The sequence below is a fragment of the Podarcis pityusensis genome (assembly GCF_964106645.2).
Source record: "Podarcis pityusensis genome assembly, chromosome: 15".
In the NCBI taxonomy this organism is placed as follows: Eukaryota; Metazoa; Chordata; class Lepidosauria; order Squamata; family Lacertidae; genus Podarcis; species Podarcis pityusensis.
In genome coordinates, this window is record NC_138040.1 from 33980070 (window position 1) to 34007019 (window position 26950).

Genomic DNA, 26950 nt, shown 5'->3' on the forward strand with positions numbered 1-26950 from the left:
GAACCAGATCATAATCTCTCCTACCCCTGGGGGGGGGGCAAATTTGACAGGTGGGCATGGCTGGACACCTGTCAATCGGCTCACGTCACAATGAAATCACACGATGCTGCGACTTCAAAGCACCACGCAGGGTCTTGCACAATGCCCTGGAACCCTGCTGACCAGCAGGCTTGAAATCATTGGCTGGGGGCCTGTATATTTATGCAGACATTTGTATTAATGCATTTATTTTGTATGTTTTAGCTTGCTGTGCACATCTTAGAGGAGATATATATATATTGTTTAGTCGTATCCGACTCTTCGTGACCCCATGGACCAGAGCACGCCAGGCACTCCTGTCTTCCACTGCCTCCCACAGCTTGGTCAAACTCATGCTGGTAGCTTCGAGAACACTGTCCAAATATCTCATCCTCTGTCGTCCCCTTCTCCTTGTGCCCTCAGTCTTTCCCAACATCAGGGTCTTTTCCAGGGAGTCTTCTCTTCAAAGTATTGGAGCCTCAGCTTCAGGATCTGTCCTTCCAGTGAGCACTCAGGGCTGATTTCCTTAAGGATGGATAGGTTTGATCTTCTTGCAGTCCATGGGACTCTCAAGAGTCTCCTCCAGCACCATAATTCAAAAGCATCAATTCTTCGGCGATCAGCCTTCTTTATGGTCCAGCTCTCACTTCCATATATCACTCCTGGGAAAACCATAGCTTTAACTTATACGGACCTTTGTTGGCAAGGTGATGTCTCTGCTTTTTAAGATGCTGTCTATATATATGGAAATAGTCTAAGTTAACAAAATAATAAATATTATTACTTTCCTTATGCACCATGTTTCTGGGTGCTGACCAAACCCACCTTAGGCCTCACCAGGGTTGCTCCATCACACCAAGGATTCTGCACCATGCACTGGCATTGGAGCAGGCTCCTTCCAGCTCTGTGAAATTCATTTCATCTAAAGCGGCTGCCAAACATCCATTAAGCAGGAAACAATTTATAGCCCCTACTGAGTGGATCTGCCAGAACTTCATAAGACGTGCCCTTAGGTGCCTAGTTCCCAGTAAATGCTAATATTACGACAGCTTCCAGAATAAGGCTTTACTTTGTGAAAGTGAAAGATTGTTTTGACCTTTTGCAAGTTTACACAGGCAGTGAATTTCTCTGTCGGACATCCAGTTCTTCTTGCAGTTTCTCCCCCCCCCCTTTTTTTTTGTTCTAAGACCTGTTCCAAAATGGAGCATCTCTGATTTCTTAGGCTATGTGCACATTACCATTTATTCTGGCTCCAGTGTGCTTCCACCACTGCTGTTTAAAGCTGAGTACACATGATGCTAGCCACAATCCACCTCTATCCACTCGTTTTGTGAGTAATACTGTTTACTGATGTGTTTTCCTTCAACTTCCATCTGATTTTAAAACTTAAATAATTTTTATTAAATTTTCCATTTTAACAATCCAATCAAATCGCATTATGTATTCCAAATTATACAAATACATATCATATAGTCCAAATATTCTGCCAAATTATAAATTTTTGTTGGGGCTTCCCATGCTTCCAGTTCAGTGGGGTTCCAATCATCTTATGTTTCTACTGCCTTGAGTTTCCAATAGTTCGTTCTTTAAATCTTCCTGTTGTTATCCTTCCTTCTTTTGTGGCTTCTGAGCTGTTTCCACAGGCGAGTTGAAATAAACCATAATGTGCTTCTGTGTGAAATTTGTATGACTCTCCTTTTTTCTTTTTTTTTTGCAGCTGGTAAGTCTATTATTTGCAGAATGTCCTCACACGCTGGTATTTATGCCGAATCAATCCAAAAGTCCTTCTGTGGTGGCAGGTGCCACCTGATTTTAAAACTTAAGCTATGGTTAAGCTGAGGTGTACATTTTAGACATCCGCTGCACATGTGCAGATGATGTCTTCACTGAGGGTGCATTCAGTTGTGGGGAACGTGACATTAGTTTTCCTGCTTATAATGCTAGTGCTTTTGTCCCATGCTCTAATGTTCCTTTCACACTCCAGTACCTGTTGAGTTATGGAACTGTGGCTACTTGACAGATACACCAACAGGTTTCACTAAATTTCACTCACACCTCTGGGTGTGACACAACAATGAATGTCACTGGGCAACACCACTACTCTCCCCAATTTCTGCACATGTGTGCTTCCATTACCACATGATTCTCCCATGAAAACAGCAGGAAAGAACTATGTGCTGGAGAGATTTCTGAACATGTACCATTTTATTCTATCTTGTGGCTACGACCAAGCGATGGAATCATGAAATACCTGCAGAGCAAAGTAATTACTAAGAAGAATCAACACAGCCATGCATCTTTTCTTGAAATAACAGCAGCTGATGTTGCAACTAAACAGAAGCACTGTGGTGACAGAAAATAGAAAATGATGTTGCCATTTCTAACAAAGCAGAATAAATACAACATTAACACAACTTGTACACATTTGCGTTTTAAAATGGCATTTCACAGCTGTTGCTTGATGCTTTCGCACATAGAAACCTTTCCATCTGATTTATCCCCAGCATTGAATTCATAATATTCAAGCCCACAGCGCAGCTCTCTTTATCTTGAACTATGAATCAGCCAGTACAGCACTGATCAATTTTATTTAACAGTTTTAATTTTATTCTTTTCCAGTCTATGCCAAAATCAGGGCATATACCCTTATCCGTGGATGGGTGAATCCCATGGAATGTACCTAATACCGTGCAATAAGTAAGCTACGCTAAGAAGAGATTTGAACCCAGCTTGAGAGCTTAACACCGTCTACTACACTACACAGACTCTAATATAAACATGAACCCATTTTCAACCCTCAGACAAATCCCAACCAAGGAACCTTGAGAACTATCGCTCTACGAAACGAAACCTGTGACAACTTAATCTGATTCATAGTGGTCTAAGTTTGCATTATAGATGAGACGCAAAATCACTTTCTTTGCATTTTGTAGGACGAGTGATGTGAATGCAAAATTCAAACCAGCTAGAGGTTTTGCTTTGAATCTCTGTAGCTCCCCCAATCCCAGCCCACCCTACTAGTTTTGTACTCTGCATCAGAAACATCCATTCTTTCAGATAAGAAGGCATCAAAGGTGATTCTGGTGTCATGTGTGAAAACACCCTTGGTTTTGTACGTTTCCGTACCCTTGGCTCCCAGTACGTTTCCGAGCACAATTCAAAGTGTATACTCGGCCTCGGTCCAGTATACCTGAAGGAGCGTCTCCACCCCCATCATTCTGCCCGGACGCTGAGGTCCAGCGCCGAGGGCCTTCTGGCGGTTCCCTCATTGCGAGAAGCAAAGCTACAGGGAACCAGGCAGAGGGCCTTCTCGGTAGTGGCGCCCGCCCTGTGGAACGCCCTCCCATCAGATGTCAAAGCGATAAATAACTACCTGACATTTAGAAGGCATCTTAAGGCAGCCCTGTTCAGGGAAGCTTTTAATCTGTGATATTTTACTGTATTTTTTGTTTCTATGGAAGCCGCCCAGAGTGGCTGGGGAGACCCAGCCAGATGGGCGGGGTACAAATAATAAATTATTATTATTATTATTATTATATTTTGTGTGTCCACCAACTTCAACTTTATGTTCAAGCCAAGAGTACTGAGAGCTGATCCCTAGCTGAGCTCATCAGGTCACAACACCTGGAGGTTTTGCATGTCTTCTTTTAACAGCAGGGAAAGATTATGCAACACATCAAGGTTGGCCTTACCACCCAGCAGAGAGAGGCTGCAAGGTGCATCAGTGAGGTGTTGGAGGACAGAGCACAGCCTGCCTCACACCTCCCAAAATAGCCTGCAACTTCCAGGAGCACTGTCCCCTTCCAACCTGTTTCAATTGCCCATCTGGGGCAATTCTGGTCCAGTCTGCTGGATCCAATCACATAGGGCTCATCCAGGCTTCTTTTTGCATCACACTTTCCAGGTACAGGTCTGTGCTTTAAAAGCTCCGTGTCTGAGTGGTTCTTTTTTTGTCCTGATGCTTTCCCTGGGAAAACCAGCGTTTTATCATTGAATCAGAGCAAATGGCAATCTCCGGGAAACCCGGGACTCAGCTACATTAGGAAAGAAACAACGATTTGAATGCACTATAAACATGCAACACCAGATGGCGCCAGAGAGCAGGAAAATTGTAAACACTATTTTCAATACGGATTTTCTTTTTCTTTTGATATAACGATCTAACATTTAACTTATTTATAGCGTTCCCCCCCCCCATGTAGATCCACCCTTGATTGCTGTTTGCTCTAATTTAGTAGTAAAATGTGGATTTCCCCAGGAGGAGGTGGGGAGACACACTTGGACACAGAGGTTTAAAGCCCAGACCTATGCCACCCAGACACAGCATCTGGGTAAGCCTGTAGATAGGCACATTCGGGTTGTGCAATGAAACCTGATTTGGAGCTATTGTGCAAGAAACCTGCTTCCCCACAAAGATCGGGCTTTTGCTGAAAGGAAAGTAATGGGGAAATGCACTGGAAGGTGTGGGATAATGCAATGTCATCTAATCCCATCCAGAAACAAATCAAGGTGAGCAGTCACTAAATAGCCAACGTCATCTAGCCTCCCTGCAAACAAATCGGGATGAATCCTCAAATAAGTCATCTGGAAGCAACCGCAGTCAGGTTCTGTATGTGGAATTGGGGTCGACTTCATAATAGCAGTTTTACTTGTTTTAGCAGGTGGGAGTGTAAAATGGGGAAGATCCAGGTGGAGACTACATTATCTTTCACCTCTGCGGAGATGTACAATATCCGACTTGCAACCTGGTAAACTGTACTGTTAGAGGTAGAGAGAGCTAGCTAGGGGGATATTACATTGCTTACCTAAACAAGGTGGCCTTGTGTCTGATTATGTGGAGGACAGCCCTCTATTTGAAAAGCTGTTGGGTGAAAATCCTCTGCTCAAAGCCCTGTCTGGTCCAAGTCTGGTTTAAAAGAAAATGAACCCTAAAAGGAGTGACCAGGAGGAGCCTTGAAGCTGCCTGCTAACAGTTAGTACCTGGGCAGCAGACTGAGAAAGCACCCAGCGGTAGATCTACACACAGGGGGGGAAATGCAATAAATAAGTCAGAAATTAGATGGTTATAACAAAAGAAAAAAAACCTTATGGAAAATTGTGTTTAAAAAATTTCCTGCTCTCTGGCGCCACCTGGTATTGCATGTTTATAGCGCATTCAAATTGTTGTTTCTTTGCTAATGTAGCTGAGTCCCAAATCTCCTGGTCACAGTCTTCTCTGGCAAGATGCATTCTACATCTGAATTGCTTGCCATGAGCGTAGCCACGGTTTATGTTGGGGGGTGGGCAGGCTTTATGTTAGGGGGAGCAAAACCTCAGTTTTTAAAGTATTAATTGATATACTTGATTGGGGGGAGGGTGCAGCTGCCCCCCTACCCGCCGGCTATGCCCATGGCGCTCAAGTGCAGAATCTCGACAGCCTGCCCACCTCCTCCATTTTGTTTCTGCTCCCACGCTGCCGAGGCGTTCCAAACACGGAATCTCAATCAGCGCAAGGTGATCAGAAAGCTGCTTGAATACTGTGCGAAGGATGCTTTAATTAACAGGAATTGTATGGGAAGAAAGTGGGCTGGACAAAAATAGCAAATTGCATTGTTATTGCCTAAGCTGCTTCCATTCAGGGGAACCGCTTTTGATGCCCAACAGGAAAGTGAGGGTGGGGGAGAGAGAGAAAGGGGAAAAAATCCATTGTGCAATGCTACAAAGTTCTCTTCTGGTTACTTTTTCGTTTTAATAAACCTTTTCCCATAGTCTTGAGGTTTTTCTCCGTGATGTGGAGCTGACAAAATGAGGCTGGAGGGCCGGAAATCAAACCAGCGAAGCTTCTCCCGGCTCTCATTGTGTCTGATGAAAGCAATCTTAATATTGGGATGGGGAGGGGCTCCCGGCGAGAGCTCAAAGTCAAGCAAAAGTTCTCTGCTCTTCCTCCGAGCCTTGATTTCTTTGTTCTTGCTGGCTATCTGAAGATCTTGAAGAATGACAAGGCATTAAGCATTTTATTATGGAGGGAGGGAATATTGTGGGGCATTGCATGGTTTCTTCGGCAAGACTAGGCTGGAGAAAATGACAGGCCAGAGCAGAATAACAGGCCACATTCCCCCAACCTGGTGCCCTCAAGATATTTTGGACTGCAACTCTCATGTTCCCCAGCTGGGGAGGAAGAGTGTTTTCAGGGAAGGCGAGGCAGTCAGAACCACCATATGGCTGTTTTAATGCAGTTGTTTTAATTTAATGTAGTTTTGTTTTAATTACGGGTAGCTGTATTGTCTGCACTAATGATGGGTAGCTGTATCTTTACAACTGGCTTTATCCTTGTTATTTTGCTGTTTTATTTGTGAACTGTCTTGGTCTTTCTTCTTAAAACGAAGAGCGGAACAACAACAACAACAACCTTGAAGAACTGACTCCATCCAAGTTCCATAATGCTCCCTCCCCCCAAAAAAAGACTCTGACGCAACAGAGACATAGCTGTCAACGTTTCCCCCTTTTTAAGGGAAATTCCCTTATTCCGAATAGGATTCCTCACAAGAAAAGGGAAAAGTTGACAACTATGAACAGGGATGTCTGAAGGACCTTCTTGCCCTGAGGGGTGAGGGATGGAGAAGAAGCAGTAACAGTTTTTTACTAAATGCACAAGTTGTCTTTTCCATTCTTTTGTAACTTTTTTTTTTAAGTGATGCTTCTTGGAATGATCTTATGTAAATTGCTTTGTGATGTCTGACTGAAAAAAGGCGTATAAATGCTATAAATAAATAATAGGCAGTGCTATTTTTCTAGAAAAAAAAGAGGTGCGGAACACATCCCACATTCTCTTAGAATGGCAATGGCGCCCACCGGAGAGTCCTGGATGGAAAAAAAAGCCCTAGGTGTTGGTGAGGGAGGACTATAATGCCATCAAGACATCAGGAAAGGGTAAATGTAAAGGGACCCCTGACCATTAGGTCCAGTCATGGCCGACTCTGGGGTTGTAGCGCTCATCTCGCTTTATTGGCCGAGGGAACCGGCATACAGCTTTCGGGTCATGTGGCTAGCATGACTAAGCTGCTTCTGGTGAACCAAAGCAGCGCACGGAAACACCGTTTACCTTCCCGCTGGAGCGGTACCTATTTATCTACTTGTACTGTGACATGCTTTCGAACTGCTAGGTTGGCAGGAGCAGGGACCGAGCAACGGGAGCTCACCCCGTCACGGGGATTCGAACCGCCGACCTTCTGATCGGCAAGTCCTAGGCTCTGTGGTTTAACGCAAAGCACCACCCGCGTCCCTACGCCATCAGTACTCAGGCAGAATTACAGGATCTGACCTGTCCTTCTGGCCTGGACACTGTCACCCCTTGTGCTCCTAGATCTGATGGGGGCAGGGGTGGGCAGGCAAGAGCATTTCAGAAGCAGGACTGCTCATTTTCAAGGGCATGACCAGGGGTCAGCAAACTTTTTCAGCAGGGGGCCGGTCCACTGTCCCTTGGACCTTGTAGGGAGCCAGACTATATTTTGAAGGGGGGGGGGGGAGGAAATGAACAAATTCCTATGCCCCACAAACAACCCAGAGATGCATTTTAAATAAAAGCACACATTCTGGTCATGTAAAAACATGCTGATTCCCGGACCATCTGCAGGCCAGATTTAGAAGGTGATTGGGATGGATCTGGCCCCCGGGCCTTAAATTGCCTACCCATGGGCAAGACCATCAGAACTGGCACTGCCATGACTGCAGCTTTAAGGACTGTAACTTTCAAGAACCTTTGCTTGAGCTTCCTTTCGCCTTCTCCCTCCTGTTCCTCTTTTCCTTCTGTGCCATGTATTTTTACATAGTGAGCCTGGGGACAAAGGCTACATCAGAAATTATTTTTGTAAGCTGCCCTGGGATACTTTTAACTAAAAATCAGGGTATAAATTGTGGAAATAAATAACAAAATAAGGACAGGGAGGCTGCAATCACTTAAACGCTATGGGACTTACTGCGTGCGCGCGTGCGCACACACACACTGCACCATATATATAACTTGCAAATATTTATAAATAAACACACACACACACACTCATTCTGCTGTGATTTACCAGCAGCCAGTATCCAAAAATAGGAACTGTTCTCTGGTAAACAGGACCTGGTTTCTGGATTTCAGCTACCGTGTAGGGGGAAAAAGTGTCTGGCCCCCGTGGGGATTAATTCTGAACTTTTTTTTTTTGCACAGGAATATAACTTGGGAGGTTTTTTTGTGGTTTTTTTTTACAGTTTTAGCAGAGCTATTCTGGCTTGATCATCAAATATTAGAACTAGAAGAAACAAGCACTGATGCAAATAAAGAAATATTCTGCTGCTGATTTAAAGACTAGTGAATTGCTAAATATTTTTATTAGCTGCTTGCTGGAACTAATTTCACGCCCTGTAGATATAGTGCTTAAGTGGGAAGTAGCGTTAAATTATTCTCCTTTGCAAAGGAAGGGCGATCTCTGTCGCCACAAGACACCACTAGGTGGCAGGCACATGTCTGAAAGGCAGAGCCAGGAACTTTTTGCTTGTGAAGGGGACGGACTCTGGTTCGGGAAGAGAGAATATGCTAGATAAGGGGTTGGCAAGGTTTACCTCGGCTGGGCCGGTTCACTCCAGCAGAAATCCCACCGTGGACTGGATCGCGCCCGCGATTTCCGGCGTCTGTGTCTGTGTAGACACGATTTCCGGCGCCACAGAAGCGTGTACTGGTTTAGCGCGGGGACTCGCTGAGCGGGCGGCTCAGTTTGGGGGCGGCTCGGGAGCCGGTTAAACGACCCCCGTTGGCCGCTTGTGGCCCATGGGCCTTAGGTTGCCGCCCCCTGTGCTAGATTCATTTCCCCTTCCTGCAAAGGAAGCTTTTCGTCTGACATGGATCTGAATTCAAATGCAAAAATGCTCAGGAAGGCTATGAAGCATGGCTGGTGTAGGGTGAAGCCCGGAGAAAGAAGATATGACTGGGGAGGAATGTGCATTCTGGGGAGAGTCCTAAGGGCCAGATAAGGAGGTCCAAAGGGCCACTTTTGGCCACCAGACTCCCCTTTCCTGCTCAAGAGAGCTCAGGATGGAACGTACCAGGTGTTCCTAGTCTACCTTCATAAGAATCCTTTGAGGTAGGACATGGGACTCACCCCATGTCACCCCAGTGACTTTAATGGGCCAGCAGAGATTTGAATCCAGTTCAAGTGTCCCAAGGAAATGTTCATATCAACCTCCTCACACCAGCTATATATTTTGTAAAGTTCTTTGTCTGCTTCGTATACGTTTGGACAGCTCTTGAGAGATTGTAACCAGTTTTTGCATGATGGCTCCTGAGGTGATGAAGCAGTTTTTTCATCATTGCTTGGATTCAGTTGGACGCCATTTTGAATCAAGATGGCGGATTGAAACTTTCAAAACGGCACTGATTTCCAACCCCTGCTTATCATTCCAGGACAACGCTGAATGCCGCACTCTTAGTACGTAATAAATTTGTGGCGGACTAGCGCAAGTGTAGAGAACTTGTAGCTCCCCGCCCCCCCCGTCTTGCCATACTACCACGTAGCAAGGAAGGCTACATTTTAATAATAATAATAATAATAATAATAATAATAATAATAATAATATTTTAATTTATACCCCACCCTCCCCAGGCAAGAGCGGGTTCAGGGAGGCTAACACCGGATATAAAACAATTGATTGAAATACAACTTAAAAAACAACATTAAAATACAACATTAAAATGCAGCCTAATTTCAGTTTTGGTTCGCATACTGCTTCAGAAAGTGTGAATTAGCTGGATTTGCTTTTAAATGCAAACCTCTTCTTCTTCCCCACTCCCCATCTTGTGCTGTTCTGCTCACTCTTTTCTACAACGGGCTAAATCCCTTCGTTCCACGTTCCTTCCAGCCTAACTCTTAAAGGGGTCTTTACTTTCACACATGTCACCCCAATTTGTGGTCTGTATCATCACTTGGCATTATTGGGCAGCTACTGGGTCTCCAGCAATATGGAGGCCTGACACCTGCCCTTGTTGTTCTTGTTGTTGTTTAGTCGTTTCCGACTCTTCGTGACCCCATGGACCAGAGCACGCCAGGCACTCCTGTCTTCCACTGCCTCCCACAGTTTGGTCAAACTCATGCTGGTAGCTTCGAGAACACTGTCCAACCATCTTGTCCTCTGTCGTCCCCTTCTCCTTGTGCCCTCAATCTTTCCCAACATCAGGGGTGGCCAAGTCCATCCACCATTTTAGTTTCCCACAAGGCCTTCAGTGTACTACCATTCTGGGGCATTCTCAGAAATTTAAGTGGCGGTTAGACTCTGCCACAGGGTCCACTGAAGAGGGTACATTGTCTAGTGCCTCCTCAACCTAAAGCACCAGTCCATTCTTGGGATTGCTATCTATTTTAAATTGTTTTTAAGCTGGTATTTTAAATTGTCGTGGCCCACCCTGGGTGAAGGGCAGCTAATAAATCAAATTGTTTTTTATTATCACTACTACTACTGCCCTGACTTTGTTCCACAGACAGCAAAGAACCAATGGCATAGATATCTATAATGTTCCTTGTGTGGTTTTACAAATAATGCTATCACCTATGACCATCTTACATGTGATACGAAACCAAATATAAAGCTGATTTTTCCATTATTCATTATGATGGACCAAGATCTCACTCTGTGTGTGTGTGTGTGTGTGTGTGTGTGTGTGTGTGTGTGTTCATATTCTGCCATGGAAACAGTGAAGGCCAAGCACTTCTTGCCAGTTTTCTTGAAATACAAGTTTGTTCTATAATCAGCCAAGGGATAACTTGGCCTTTTCTGGGAAGAACAACAAGAAAAAAGAAAGTTCAAATAATATAAGGGGTTGTAATGGCTCCTGTGGGGATAAAGTGTGTGTGGTGTTTTTTTTTAACCTCTCCTCACAGGAACCCATTTTGTATTATCTTTCTCTTGCTGATGGCGGAAATCAATTTTAATAGAACTGACAGGAAACGAGGATGTAAAACTTCAAATAGAACAAATCCTGCAAGGTTCAGAAATAATAAAATAAGTTATGAAGTCATTTTTAAAGTTTAGAAAAATCTGATTTTTTTTCAAGTGAGCAGCCTTTTAGAAAGATACAAACACCACAGCCCTGTCTGGCAAAAGTCTCTCAAATGGCATAGCCAGAAATGTACAGTTAAAACAGTGTACATCTAAAAGTATAAATCAAGTTGAATAATATAAATATAAATTGCAGGCATATTTATGTTCCACAGGCAATACCGTTGTGGGAAAATATATAAGAAGGAATATCACTCAATCCATTATTCTGCTTTTGAGCCATATTGTCAGTTATAACAAGAGAAATTTACAAGTTCATATTCTTCACATTAGGCTTGATGCTCGCCCCAAATTGCAACTTGGATTGAATATTGTGGTTCTGTCACTTCCAACCACTACTCCAAAAAATTAAAAATCTGGCAGATATTCCAAAATCTGTCATGTTTTTGATCAATCTTCTTACAATGAACTATGCTTAAGTGAATGCTTGTTATGCATTCCTCAGTGTTCACAGAGATGGTGGGGAAGGGGTACCGTATTTTTCACTCCATAAAACGCACTCCCCCCCTAAAAAGTAAGGGGAAATGTCTATGCGTCTTATGGAGCGAATGCGTGGTCCCTGGAGCTGAATTGTCCAGGGGCAAAAAGCAGATTATGCTTTTTTGTTTTTGTTTTTTGTTTGAAAGAGGGAAGTGGGTGTTGAAACAAAGCGGCTGACTGTTTGCCAATCGGGGAGAGAGATAAGGGATGATAGAGATAAAGGAGGCTGCCTGGGAGCAAACTTGCAAAGGGTGGAAACATGAAGACTAAAGCAATAAGGAAAGAAATTAGAAGAAAAGGAGGAGCAAAAAACTGCTCCAGCTAAGGAAAAGACACTAAGGCAAACAAGAGGGAAGGGAGTGTTGAAAGGTGTTGACCGGCAAGCGATCGGGAGGGAGATAAGGGATGCGATAAAGGAGGCTGCCTGGGAGGGGGGAGGTAAAAGTCCAAATTCACCATCAGATCACATAGCATGTCCATGGCTACAGCCTGCACCAAAAAAATCACACATCCACCGTTGCCTGGGGGCCGTAATGGAGCAAAAACTGTCAGCATCGCCCTTGAGCCAGTGTCACCAACTGGACTCATCCACTTCAGCCCCGACTGGGCTAGGCGAGCTGGGTAGCACGTCCAGAGACCACCTTCTGCACAGGAACAGGTCAAAGTGCTGTGGACTCACAGCTTAGAGATGTGAGCACCGGATTCACTCCAACAAGAAGACAGTCGTCGCACAGCAGACTACAGCAGAGTCTAGCAGAGTATATAAACAACTCGGAGAGCAGCTCTGTAGAATATCTTCTGTATTCTATAACTACAACTATAATACAACTATATACAGAGCTAAATAGGTCTAAGCATAAATGAATGCTGAACCACACTGAGTGTCTGCAGCTGCTCTTAGCAGCAACCTTATCTAAACACACAATCTCTCTCTAACACTCTCTCTCTCCGACACACTGACTGACTGACTGACTGACTTGGTGCTGGAGCAGAATAAGTAGAGAGCAGAACACGCCTCCTCCTCTCTGGAGAATCAGCGGACTCCTCAGGAGATTCTTGGATATGGGAGGGGTGAAACCTCCTCATGGTTACAAAGCACGGACCCACATGGATTTTCAGGATTTCTGCATTGGGCTACCCCAAACTCACAGTCAAATCACATGTCTGTGGCCACAGCATGAACCACAAAAATCATACATCCACTGTTTTGTTCAGAATATTTTTTTCTGGTTTTCCTCCTCTAAAAATTAGGTGAGTCTTATTGTCAGGTGCGTCTTATGGAGCAAAAAATACGGTAAAGGGAAGATTTTGTTTTTTAGCTGGGCCAGTTCAGTTCTAGCCATATAGAGTAGGACGGCTTTAGAACTAAGTGAAAAGGGTTAGGATGCTCTCCACACCCCACCCCACTTTGAGCTGTGATCCTTTCCCCATCTCATGTCTCATATTCGGTTGGGCCATCTACGGTTTGAACATTACTAAGGGACCACCTTTTCCACTGGTGCAAGATTCACAGTAGCGCAGGGGGAAGGAATTCAATTCAGTTTGTGTCGAAAGGGGAATCCATCTAATCTGCACTTTCTGAAACAAGATGTGGAGTGAAACACAACCATCTACTGAAATTTGCACTTGTCTGAATGTAATGTTATATTGGGGGAAGGTGTGTATTAGGCAGAATTGCATATAGAATGTGTGTGTGCATGTGAAATGCTGATTAATTTTCATCATGAGGCCTTTAATTTTTTTAAAAAAAGGATATGAAAATCTGAGTAACAGAATCCTGAAAAAATAAGATACTGAAATAAACTGATTCTAGATTCAGGTAGATAGCCGTGCTGGTCTGACGCAGTCGAAATAAATTAAAGGGTGGGGTGGGGTCCTACCATCCTTCTGAGAACACCCCCTCCCACTATATATAAGGGCCTGGTGACTTCTGTTTCCGTGTATCTGAAGAAGTGTGCATGCACACGGAAGCTTATACCCAGAACAAACTTAGTTTGTCTCTAAGGTGCTACTGGGGAAAAAAAATGTTAATTTTTGAAATAAACTGAGAATGACATATTTGCCCATACCTGTTTTGCAAAACAACAACAACAAACCTATGGTTACATGAAACATACTCAATAAACACACAAGACGTAACTGGCTGTACTTTTGAATAAAGAAGGTATACTATTCATTGTATCAAATTGTAGATTTCAACGGAAGTCTCATAAAGTTCAACGAAAAAAGCAGAAGACTCAGTGTATCAGTTCATTCTTTAGTCAGTTCATGCATATGGTCCATACATGTATAAGTATCTATTCCACCTGTCTGTTCTTAGAGTCCAATAATCCACATGCAGGGTTGTTACAGTTTCACAGAATCCTTTCACGGAGTCTAAGACAAGGATTTCCAGAATATTAGCCTTGTTTCGCCATCCTAGGCTTCATCAGTAGAACAGGCTCTAGGTAATGCAAATAAATACAATATCATAATCTCACACATTTTTACAGCAAAATTAATATAAGAAACCATAAACAATTGTACATACCATATGTAATATTACAGGATGGTGGATCTTATAGCATAGTAGTGGTTGCAGTAAGCAGTTTCCCCAGCCACTCTGTGCGGCTTCCAACAAAGATTAAAAATACATTAAAATGTCACACATTAAAAACTTCCCTGAACATTAAAAACTTCCCTGAACAGGGCTGCCTTCAGATGTCTTCTAAATGTCAGGTAGTTGTTTATCTCTTTGACATCTGATGGGAGGGCGTTCCACAGGGCGGTCACCACTACTGAGACAATCCTCTGCCTGGTTCCCTGTGGCTTTGCTTCTCGCAGTGAGGGAACCGCCAGAAGGCCCTCAGCACGGGACCTCAGTGTCTGGGCTGAACGATGGGGGTGGAGATGCTCCTTCAGGTATACAGGACCGAGGCCGTTTAGGGCTTTAAAAGGTCAGCACCAACAGTTTGAATTGTGCTCGGAAACGTACTGGGAGCCAATGTAGGTCTTTCAAGACTGGTGTTATGTGGTCTCGGCGGCTGCCCCCAGTCATCAGCATTACCTTGTGAGATAGTGGATGCTGGTCCTACAGGTCTAATAGGTCACTGCCCTAGCAGTCTCAGTCTTCCCACAGTAAGCCCCCACCTGCCTGCCTTCTTTAATTACAACCGGTCCAGGAGGTAGCACTGGCTGTCAGCTTCATCCTATGTAGTCTTGCCTTTGTAGGACCCGTCGGGGAAGAGTGTGAGGAACGGGACACACTGGCTCTGTCTGTCATTGGCTTTGCCTCCACTTCCTGTCAGAACGTGCACCGTGTTTTGAAGAGAACAATTTGCCCCATAGATTCCCTACCACGGCCAAAAGGAAAGCGAGGGAAGGCTGAAAGGCACAAATTGAATGTTAGTTACTGGGTGCAGATAACGACGGTGATACACAATCTGCAGACATTCTGCTCATTTGTAGCTTTGTCTCTCTGAGTCCGAGAAATCACTGCAGGCACTTAGCCAGAAATATGGTGGTAAGGGAGCATGATAACCCTAGAGGGGGCATTGAATCATTGCACGAGAGCCAGAACATGAATGCAGGAAGCCTAATAATGTTTTAAGTTATTTGATTGCGTTTCTTCTTAGTGAGCAATTTGGTAGAATGCTGCCTGTGCAATTTCTCAGGGCAGTGGCGTAGCGTGGGTTGTCAGCACCCGGGGCAAGGCAAGTAATTTGCGCCCCCTAACCCGTGGATTTGTGCCCCCTAACCCTAACCCCCAGATGTTGCGCCCGGTGCGGCCGGCCCCCCCTGCACCCCCCACGCTACGCCACTGTCTCAGGGGGCTTAGCTGCTCCTCTAACGCCCTACAGCCCTGCATCAGAAGCACTAGTTAGCATCAACAGAGGAAGATGATTTGCACAGCATCATCCTGGAGTCCATCTATTCCAGCTCAGCATTGCCTAGTAGCAGCCCTGCAGGGTCTCAGGCAGAGGGCTCCTCCCACATCACATGCTACCCGATCCTTTTTACTGGAGATGTCAGGGATTGAACCTGGGCCTCTGTGTGTGTGTGTGTGTGTGTGTGTGTGTGTGTGTGTGTGTGTAATGGTAGAGTCTAGAATTGTAGGAACTGCTTGGATATGGTAGAGTCTAAAATCTTTGGAACTGCTTGGATATTGTGACCTTAGGGCAAGTCCTCAGACTGCCAACTTCTGAATACTAAGGGACAATTTCTAAATTACAAATTGTCTCTTAGTATTCAGAAGTTGGCAATTTGAGGACTTGCCCTAAGGTCACAATATCCAAGCAGTTCCAAAGATTTTAGCTTTCTCAAGCCCTTCCTCATTTCTCTAGTTTTTTGTGGACTCTGAATCATTACATGGTATATGGCCCCTAGGAGGTTGACTACGAGAGAATGTGGCCCTTAGGCTGAAAAAGCTTCCCCAGCTCTGTTCTAATCCATGGTCAGCAATGCTATCCATTGCACACATTGCACCCCTTCTTTTGCCCCCCCCCCCTTGTATTTCCAGACACACATTACATCCCAGGAGCAGAAATATATCAGGCCAGCTATGCCTCTGCAAAATGAGTAGCTTTTGTTTAGAATTAATGGCCCCTGTAGTTGCCTCTGTATTAGGCATTTCTCGGAACAGGGTTTCCACTTTCCAGTGTTGTGGTGTTGTTGTTGTTTTGAAAAAAGCTTTAATGTCCATGCTTTTGCCTGGTAGAGCTAGTCAGCTTCAATTCAACACAGCTGGGTTGCATTGGTCTCTCTCTCTCTCTCTCTGTTCCATAGAATGTGATAAAGAAGATCTATATCCCAAGCCTCGTAGCAAATTCCATGCCCCGAACACATGGCAAATGTTGTCAGATGGCAGCATCCAGACTGAGTTCCAAGAGAAGCCATCCAGTCATTGATAATGAAACTCAAATGCTTAACTGTAAAGTGGGTAATCATCATTAGTTCCTTTGGTATTCCTCATAATGACATTAATCATGGCGTACTCATTAGATTTTAATAGGCCTGTAATATGTTAATCCATAGTAATTCTATTGCAGTTCAGCATTAGCTAATGCCCACTTCTTGGAAAGTGTTCTGTAAGTCCGTTTTATAATACAGCTTACGAATTCAGTCTGAATAAAGAGAGAAAAACGAGGTTTCTCCAAAGCTCAGGACCGAGGCGATGGGTAAGCGATAGCCCAGTGTGATTGTCCAAGCAAAGGGGTTCATACGGCCATGTACCTGTACAAGGGGTGTTGAGTGGATATGGTCACAAAAATGCAATATAGCATCCTCATTTCAAGGCAATTTATATTCTTGTTACGACCCAGCAGCATAGACCAGTGATCTTCGACCAGTCCAGACCCAAGACCCACCTCTGACTCCCAAGCTGCAACATGGGACTCGTGTTCACTTGTGATTTATTCTTAATAGCGCTAACAATGTATGTTATTAATCCTAAAGTGGCAATTCCCCTAGTGATATGCATTGTGTTACCTCAGCATTGCCGCTAAAGGAAAACTAGTCCTGCTATGGGGCAGGAGAAAGTCACGAACATGCAGCTGGCCAGAAATATGTATCTTATTTTTTTAAAAAAATGGCTCGCACCTTTCTTCTGCCACATTGCAACTCTTGTGGAAATGGATAAAATTAGCATCTCATCCCGGTCACACGCAGCGCTCCTTTGGTCTGGAATCCAACATGGCAGCAACATCTTTGCTGTGGGTCCCAACCCACTGGTTGAAGACCTATGGCACTGACCACTGCTGGTACTGTCAAATGGGGTAGAGCATCAGTGTGCAAAATAATTTTTGGATAATAGGAGATGTAGTGGGGGGGGGGGGATGATGGCCTGCTTTAACCTTCTGGCTACCATTTCCCCAGTGTGCAAAAATTGTCCACCTACATTTTGCACATTTTGACTGCTCCCCGGACAGTGAAGTTAGGAGCACTGTGTGGGCATGCTTATTCTGTACATGCATCCATGAGTACATGCTCACATGAGTACATGAGGCCTAATTGGAGAAACTGTCTCCCCAGTCTGCTGATCACCTGGCTATTGGAACAACAGGAGAGTAATGACTCGGCCAAGACAGTTTTATGTCTCCATGTGGTATGGTATTTGAAATATACTCGGAGTCGAGTGTGGATTTCATTCTCTTTATTCAGCTCATAGTAGTGAGGAATGGAAGTTCCCCCAAAATGTCTGCTTTATATACACAATGGGCCCCACGTGATTGGCTAATTCTGGGATTCTCCTGTAGGCCAATCAGGTTGTGGATTCATTTCCACCTGGAGTTGGATTGGGTGGCTCCTGCGGACCAATCAGACTGCTGCATTCTGAATCCTATTGTTCTAGGACCAATCAGACTGCTGCATTTTGGATCCTATTCAACTCAGTACATAACAGTATTGTACTAGGATCTGGGAGACTTGGCTTCAAATCCTTACTCAGCTGCACTGAAAACATGTGTAACTGCTGGTGTAATTGTGTGATATGTGGTATGTATACAGCATCAGAGGCAGTGTTGAGTTGTCTGCAGCTACAACTCTCTCCTTCAAACAGAGACGCTCTTGCTTGGGAATGGTTCGTCACTGGTGCCGTGTTGATGTCTGACACACGGTGTCTGATGCAGATATTGAACCCCAGCAATCCTGTGCACAGAAAGTGGGGGTGGGAATGAGGAACAGACAGTCAAATGAATCCTTGCAGATAATCAAATGAATTCCTGCAGATCCTAAGTCACACCAGAGGCCACGTATTTTTAAAGCCAGAATTCAATCAATATAAACTCGCATAGATATAATTTAAGCAGGGATAAAAAAAAAACCCACACTAACCTAGTAACTAAAGCTACTAAAAATGCAAAGTTTATAGTCCATCTGTCTCTTTGCTTCAGGGAGCCTGTATTAAATTCATTGCTAAATAAAACAAATAAGCCCAGCAAAAGTCGGCACTGAAATCTGCATACTCATAAGAGAATTAACAGAACTCTCTTGTTATGATGGCTGATTCTCAATTTGCATCTTTAAAGAGTTGTGACCATGTCTAGGTTTCTGCCTTCCTAGTTATATTGGAGGCAGGATGGTCTTATGGCTTTGGGGTCCTGCATGATTACTTTTTGAACAGGTGCTGGATGTGAGCAGGATTCTGCAAGGGGGCCCGAGGGGGCTGGTAGGAAAGCAAGAATCAATAGGGATAAAATATTGTCTCAGCCAAAATTGAATGTCATTTATCTTTGGGGAAACAATCAAAGATGTATTACTACACATTTAAATACAGGGTGCACCAAACTATTGGCTTTTTGGTTCTTCAACCAGCACTTGGAATCTTACTTTTACTACTCCATTGTCCCCAAATTCTGGAGTTGGCAGCAGGTGAAATTTTTACTACCTCCTTCTGGATAACTTCAGGATTCTTAAAAGCCTCTGGCCTGAAGATGGTCACTCTGTTCCATAGCCTTGTGCCTGATGCACCCATTGTGCCACTGAAATTGTGAAGTACTGAGTGAGGCCTTCAGTTCCTTAGGTTTAGCTGTCCATGATTGTTAAGTTGTGGGTGAACATATCAGACGACACAGCGATTCTTCAGGCAGCTCTTGTTTATTCACTGGCCAGAACAGAGCTAAACAGAAGGGTTCAGCCAACCTGCTTATATAGAGCTCAACTACAAAGCAACAGTAACAACTTTCTGTAACTATCCAATCACTGAACGTCATTTTCAATTCCTTATTTGCATATGCGGACCTGAGTGAAAGCTATCTACAGTATCCCGCTGCTGGCCCAGGGTGAGAACTTCACTACATAACAATGATGGTCTGGGCTCTGTCCTGTAAGCCCTGGCAATATGGTTGTTTTGTGGGTTCCTGTCTGTCCGTGTGATGCTCAGAGTCCTGAATGTGATCCGGCACTCTACCTGAAGAATCTGCAATCTGTGACTCTGAGGTCCTATCTGCACTATACATTTAAAGCCACTTTGAATGCCACAGCTTCCCCCAAAGAACCCTGGGAAATGTAGTTTAATGGTGCTGAGAGTTGGTAGGAGACCCCATTCTCCTCACAAAGCCACAATTCTCTGAGTGATTTAACAGGCAATCCCTCTTCCCGAGGAACTCTGGGAATTGTATATCTGTGAGGGGAATAAGGGTCTCACAGCAACTTGCCGCAACACCCTTAACAAACTACCCTCCCTGTTATGTACTCAAGTTCTCACCCTGGGCCAGCAGGCGGATACTGTAGATAGTTTTCATTCAGGTCCACATATGCAAATAAGGGATCGAAAGTGACGTTCAGTGATTGGATAGTTACAGAAAATGGTTACTGTTGCGTTCTAGTGGAGCTCTATATAAGCAGGCTGGCTGAACCCTTCAGTTCAGTTCTGTTCTGGCCTGTGAATAAACAAGAGCTGTTTGAAGAATCGCTGTGTCGTCTGATATGTTCACCCACAACTTAACACTCCCCAGAATTCTGTGGGGGAAGCCATGACTATTTAAAATGGTATGATACCGCTTTATAGTGCAGATAGGGCTTGACAGCTGCTGGACTCTGACATCATGGCATAACCTACTTCACAGAAAATAAAGGATGGGGCAAATCCATGAGCCACCCTGCGCTTCTGGGAAGGACAGGATAAAAGTGTAGTAAATAAAAGAATCCCAAGGTGATGTGTGGTATTTCTGCATACAGGAACTTGGGGTCTTGTCACATGGCTATATCTGACAGGCTGAAGAAGTCCTCATCAACTGGCTTTTTCAGAGGAATTGTTTACCCTAAACTTCCCCAGTATTTTCAATGTCTTTTCTAAAATGCAGCCACTAGAGGTGGCCTTAGAATTCTTTCCTATATAATTACTTTCTTATGACAAGATGCTGCTGTTTTACAGGATTGTTATTAGGAATCATCTTTAAAGGCGTCTATCCACTTATTAATAGTCATGCTGATAAGCAGCAAACTCTGTTTGTTGCCAAGGGAAGAATTAAATATTTTGATTCTTTTTCTTTTCCCTGAGTGACAGATAGAACTAAAACTGTCTCGCGTTAATGGATACAGGCACGAATCGTGTTTTCTCCATCAATTTGGCTTTTGAGGGCGTCCTCCTTCAAAGAGAGAGTAACTTTATTTTCTGCTCCGGAGAAGCACATTGCTAATGAGGATTTAAAACACTGCAATTTGGCTCCATAAACAACACAATTTCTTACGCAGGCGGGTGTGGGGGTGGAATGGTCAGGATACAGGCCTGAAAATGCTACGTGGATAATTAGGTATCTCTCGAGGCTACTTATGACCTCTCACGTAGTCACAATAGCAAGTGGTGCTGAATTTGTTGAGGAGGTCTTGCACATGATTCTGGTTCAAGGTTCTTGTATCAATTTACAAGGCCCCTAACAAATTGGGTCCAGGATATCTTAGGGACCACATGACTTATTATATCCCTGCCGGATCACAGTGGTCTTCAGGGGTGTCATGGGTAATGGTCCCCCATGACTTGGATACATGGCTCATATCCACCAGTCATCTTGCATTTTGGACTCACAGCTGTCCATGGAGGCACAGGCCAGTTCTGTGTCCAGGGCAGCTGTCTACCATCTGGTATGCAGGCTGAGACTCTACCTGCCTGCAGACTGTTTCGCCAGAAAGGTGCATGCTCTAGTTATCTCCCGCTTGGACTACTGCAACGCGCTCGATGTGGGGCTACCTTTGAAGGTGACCCGGAAACTACAACTAATCCAGAATGTGGCAGCTAAACTGGTGACTGGGAGTGGCCGCTGAGACCATATAACACCGGTCCTGAAAAGCCTACATTGGCTCCCAATAAGTTTCCTAGCACAATTCCAAGTGTTGGTGCTGACCTTTAAAGCCCTAAATGGCCTCGGCCCTATATACCTGAAGGAGCGTCTCCACCTCCATCGTCCAGCCAGGACACTGAGGTCCAGCTCTGAGAACCTTCTGCTGGTTCCCTCACTGCGAGAAGTGAAGCTACAGGGAACCAGGCAGAGGGCCTTCTCGGTAGTGGCACCTGCCCTATGGAATGCCCTCCCATCAGACGTCAAGAAAATAAACAACTATCTGACTTTTAGAAGACATCTGAGGATAGCCCTGTTTAGGGAAGTTTTTAATGTTTGATGTTTTATTGCTTTTTTATTATTACTAATATTCTGCTGGGGAATGGAGTGGCTGGATAAACCCAGCCAGATTGGCAGGGTATAAATAAATTATTATTTATTAAATTATTTATAAATTATTTATTTGTAATTTATTTATTTATTATTATTGCATTCAGTAGTCTGGGCTCAATTTTATGGAACACATTTTCAGTTGAGGTCAGACAGGCCTCAACAAAGCATAACTGTGTACATTCTTTTCTTGAAATAGAGTGTTGATGGTTGCATTTGGGGAAATAAACCAGGTGGGATGGGGAACAGAATGAAATATCCAGGAAAATGGCATGCTCTTGAACAAGAGCATGCCACGAAGAAGGATTTTGTTGCTGGTCCCCATCGCAATCTCCATCTCTTGACCCTCCGGTGCTCTGAGGACTAGAGAATGATGATCTTAGAGCCAGTGCAAATTTATTTAAAATTACAGAACTGGGTCCAGCTCAGGATTAAAACTTTCCATCATTATTATGGCAGCCTTATGCTATCCTTTGGGCCAACAGCTTTCAGGCTCTTTATCTTAAAGAAGCCAATGTGGAGTTAAGAATAAGAACTGTTGTTTAGGACTTGACCTGAGCTTTTACAGCTAAACAAAAAAATTAAACTCAACTGACACCAAAAGGAAAACCTGTCTGCTTTCAAGTAAACATGCAATACAGTAATACAGTGGTACCCTGGAAGTCAAATGGAATCCATTCCAGAAGTCCGTTTGACTTCCAAAACGTTCAGAAACCAAGGCATGGTTTCCGATTGGCTGCAGGAAGCTCCTGCAGCCAATCGGAAGCCGTGGAAGCCACGTCGGATGTTCGAGTTCCAAAGAATGTTTGCAAACCGGAACACTCACTTCTGAGTTTGCGGCATTTGGGAGCCAAAACATTCGACTCACAAGGCGTTTGGGATCCAAGGTACGACTGTACCTTGGTTCTTGAATGGCTTAGTTGCCGAACAAATCGGCTCCCGAATGCCGCAAACCCGGAAGTAAGCGTTCCGGTTTGTGAACATTTTTCAGAAGCTGAACATCTGAGGTGGCTTCCGCTTGAGTGCAGGAAGCTCCTGCAGCCAATCAGAAGCCGTGCCTTGGCTTTTGAACAGTTTCGGGAGTCGAACGGACTTCTAGAATGGATTAAGTTCGAGAACCAAGGTATTGTTGTTTGTTGTTTAGTCATGTCCGACTCTTCATGACCCCATGGACCAGAGCACGCCAGGCACTCCTGTCTTCCACTGCCTCCTGCAGTTTGGTCAAAGTCATGCTGTTAGCTTCGAGAACACTGTCCAACCATCTTGTCCTCTGTCGTCCCCTTCTCCTTGTGCCCTCCATCTTTCCTAACATCAGGGTCTTTTCCAGGGAGTCTTCTCTTCTCACGAGGTGGCCAAAGTATTGGAGTCTCAGCTTCAGGATCTGTCCATCCAGTGAGCACTCAGGGCTGATTTCCTTCAGAATGGATAGGTTTAATCTTCTTGCAGTCCATGGGACTCTCAAGAGACTCATCCAGCACCATAATTCAAAAGCATCAATTCTTCGACGAACCAAGGTATTACTGTACAACATTACTTGCTCTGTATTTTTTTTTAAGTAGATTAAAAAAAAAAAACAAACCAGTCATCTGGTCTCCTTTCGACCACCAAATAAAAGGATTCCTTTGACTTCCACATAGTCCACTGAGTCCAAACATACACACCCCAGTGTGGTCCTGTAGACTATAGTGGCCAAAATGCACTTATTTATAATGTGGTTGGCCTCCATGACTAGGAATACCTATGCCCAGCTTCCGATGCTGTGCCAGCTGTGACCTTCCCCGGATAGGACTAGCCTGCCTTCAGACACCCATGCTCTGGTACCCTCCAATCTAGACTACTGCAATTCACCCTGTGTGAGGCTGCCCTTGAAGACATTGCAATAATACAAGTGCAAAATGCAATGGCCTATGTTGACAGGAGATGTGGGCTGAGGAGATATAACTCTGATTTAAAAATAACTGCCCTGGTTGCCAGTTGTTTTCCAGGCCCATTGAAATGTGTGCTTTTCCCCCCTGTGGTGGGTCCACGACTGTGGACTGCAGTGCCCATTGTGGTGTGCTTACCTGCATTGTGAGTTAAGACACACCTCTTTTCGACAACGGCCGCGAGAGTTCTGGTAGCACAAGGATGGAAGACTGAAGAAACCCCAACTAAAGAATCATGGCAAGAAAATTTGATGGACTATGCAGAACTGGCAAAATTGACATATAAGCTACGGGACAAGGATAACTGTGACTTTAAGGATGAATGGGAACCTTTCACAAAGTATCTGAAGACGCAACAAAGTGAACTGGACTCCTTGGCGGGTTTTGAATAAACATTCACAATTTTTTTACTGATAATAATCAGCTAAACAGTTTGAGGATCTATACAACTTTGTAACATGTAGAAAACAGCATTATTGGAGAAACCAAAGACTGGAACTGAGGGAAGTCGGGTTGGGTTCTGTGGGTGGGGGAGGGAGCAAAAATAGGGGGGGGGGAATAAGGATATGTTTTTGCATAACATGTCTTGTTATAACTTTGAATTTAAAAAAAAATAAAAAAAAGACACACCTCTTTTATCAACCTTTGGGGTGAGGGAACTGCGACGGAATGAATTTATGGACCGTTTTATGCTTCTGCTTTATTGTGAGCTGCACTGAGGTAATTTTTTTTAAGCGCTTGCTTTGTATGGCTGCTATATGCTGCTTATTATGCCATGAACCGCCCCCTTGTCTTCCGGTGAAGTGTGGCATATCTATTTCTTAAAGGATATATAATAAAATAAATAAATAAATAAACTGTGTTATTCCTTTTTGAAGTGGGAAAGGCAACTTTTCCTCATCTGAAGAGCTACAATGGGCATCTCCGTGATAAAATAAAAATGGTGCTGATTTTTGAGCATACATTCTTCAATAATTTACTCTGCTTCAATCTTATGTATATTTAACAAGTTTCTCTCTTCGCATACACATAAACCTGTAAGCATTAATTTCCCCCTGCAACCTGACACAGTTCTTGTGGAGAAACTGCACACCAGCAATAATATAATCTTGTAAACAGAATTTAATTATTTATGTAAAAGTAGTGAAATGACTTTACAATCAAACTCAATGGATTTTTATGTAATTTGTTTTCTCCCCTAAGCCTGTTATGTAAAAGTGTAAATATTACAAATTATACACGCTGCTTCACTTGTAGAGTGTTTAATATTTTAACAAACTTAAGATGGTCTCTCCCCCCCCCCCCCAGTTCTTGTCACCGCAAAAGCTATTAAATGGTGCCTTTAGTGACAAATTCTTAGCACGTAGTAATTATACTTTTACTGGGATGTCTTTTAATAGTGTGAGATGGAAGCACATGAGTTTTTGAAGCTGGACTCCTGGGTGGCGATGGGTAGCAGGTGGGGGAGAATTACGATGCGGTTTATATTTAAAGTGAAACCGACCTAATTCATGATTTCCGGAAGAAAAATGCACAGACCAAACACCGTAATCATTCAAAGCGTGCACGTCTCCGAATTTTGCGGTGCTGTTTTCCAGTTAAGTGAAATGCATATACCAGGGTGAAAATAATGTGTGGAAATGCACTGTGTTAGGGGAAATGGCTTTGCAAAAATGTGGCCATTGGGGAAGATTGCATGCAGAAAACTATATTAGAAGAACATAGGGAAATATATATATAGAAGGGACCCGGAGGATCATCTAGTCCAGTGATGGTGAACCTTTTAGAGATCTAAAAGGTTCACCATCACTGCAACCCAAAACCTACTTATTTATCGCAAAGTGCCAACACGGCAATTTAACCTGTATATCTCATTTTTTCTCTCTGTGTTTCATGTTTCATCTTTATGACTGCTGTTGTAAAAAACAATCCTTCATAAAAGTTATTGCATTACATTCTTCATTAAATTATCTTTCCATTGATATATAATTTTATGTTATAATTCAGTGCTTTCCCCCCTAAAAATTGTTTAGAAGTACTCTCATTTTGACTCGAGAAAATCACCACGCCGGGGGGGGGGGAATACCGTATTTTTCGCTCTATAAGATGCACCAGACCACAAGACGCACCTAGTTTTTGGAGGAGGAAAACAAGAAAAAAAAATATTCTGAATCTCAGAAGCCAGAACAGCAAGAGGGATCGCTGCGCAGTGAAAGCAGCAATCCCTCTTGCTATTCTGGCTTCTGGGATAGCTGCGCAGCCTGCATTCGCTCCATAAGACGCACCGACATTTCCTCTTACTTTTTAGGAGGGAAAAAGTGAGTCTTATAGAACAAAAAATACGGTACATTTCAAATCAGAAAAAAAAAATACAATTCAAATTGGGAAAAATAAATACAGTGGTACCTTAGTTTTCGAACAGCTTAGTTCTCTTTTTTTTTTAATAACATTTTTTATTAATTTTCCATCTAGAAAAAATACATATCACACCACATTACAACTTTCACAAATTTTCTCTTTTTTGGACTTCCTTCAGCCTCTCTGACAATCATCCGAATTTAACTTTTTTTTTAATTACACATTTCCTAAATTTGCTATTGCCTTTTAGCGTACCCTTCCACATTTGTTTTTCTTTTTTATAATACTTCTCAAACTGTTACAGAGCTTCTTGAAATGCTACTAGAGTTATTCTCTCATCACTTATACATTCCAAATACTTAACAAACTTTCCCCAGTCCGCGATGAACTTTTGATCTCGTTGATATCTAATCTTCCCAGTCAGTTTATCAAGTTCTGCATAGTCCATCAGCTTCATTCTCCATTCTTCCAATGTTGGTAATTGTTCCTGTTTCCATTTCTGGGCCAATAGTACTCTTGCCGCTATTACTGCATATTGGAAAAGTTTACAGTCCTTTATATTTATTTCGTTTCCTATTATTCCTAAAAGAAAAGCCTTTGGTTTCTTAACAAATGTATATTTCAACATTTTTTTCAATTCATTATATATCAGCTCCCAGAAGCTCTTCACTTTCTTACATTCCCACCACATATGATAAAATGTACCATCCTTTTCTTTACATTTCCAACACTTCTTACATGTTTTATACATTTTTGCAAGTTTTACAGGTGTAATATACCATCTGTAAATCATTTTCATAACATTTTCCTTTAATGTAGTACATGCAGTAAATTTAATATTTTCATTCCATAATTTTAACCAATCATTAAATTGTATATTATATCCGAAATCTCTGGCCCATTGTATCATAACTGATTTGACTTCTTCGTCCTTTGTATGCCATTCCAGCAGTATCCTAT

The 26950-nt window shown here is 43.4% G+C and overlaps 1 long non-coding RNA gene across 2 annotated transcripts in view; it reads right to left on the minus strand.

Moving 5' to 3' along the window:
- Nucleotides 1-26950, minus strand: part of LOC308463895 — a 288783-nt gene that overhangs the window by 205468 nt on the left and 56365 nt on the right. Inside the window, exon 1 of one of the 2 annotated variants that reach the window (XR_013979798.1) lies at nucleotides 25719-25945. The exons of the other annotated variant lie outside the window; for it this stretch is intronic. This is a non-coding gene — a long non-coding RNA (uncharacterized lncRNA). Of the gene's footprint in view, nucleotides 1-25718; nucleotides 25946-26950 lie in introns of those variants that run through there. 2 annotated transcript variants of the gene reach the window in all.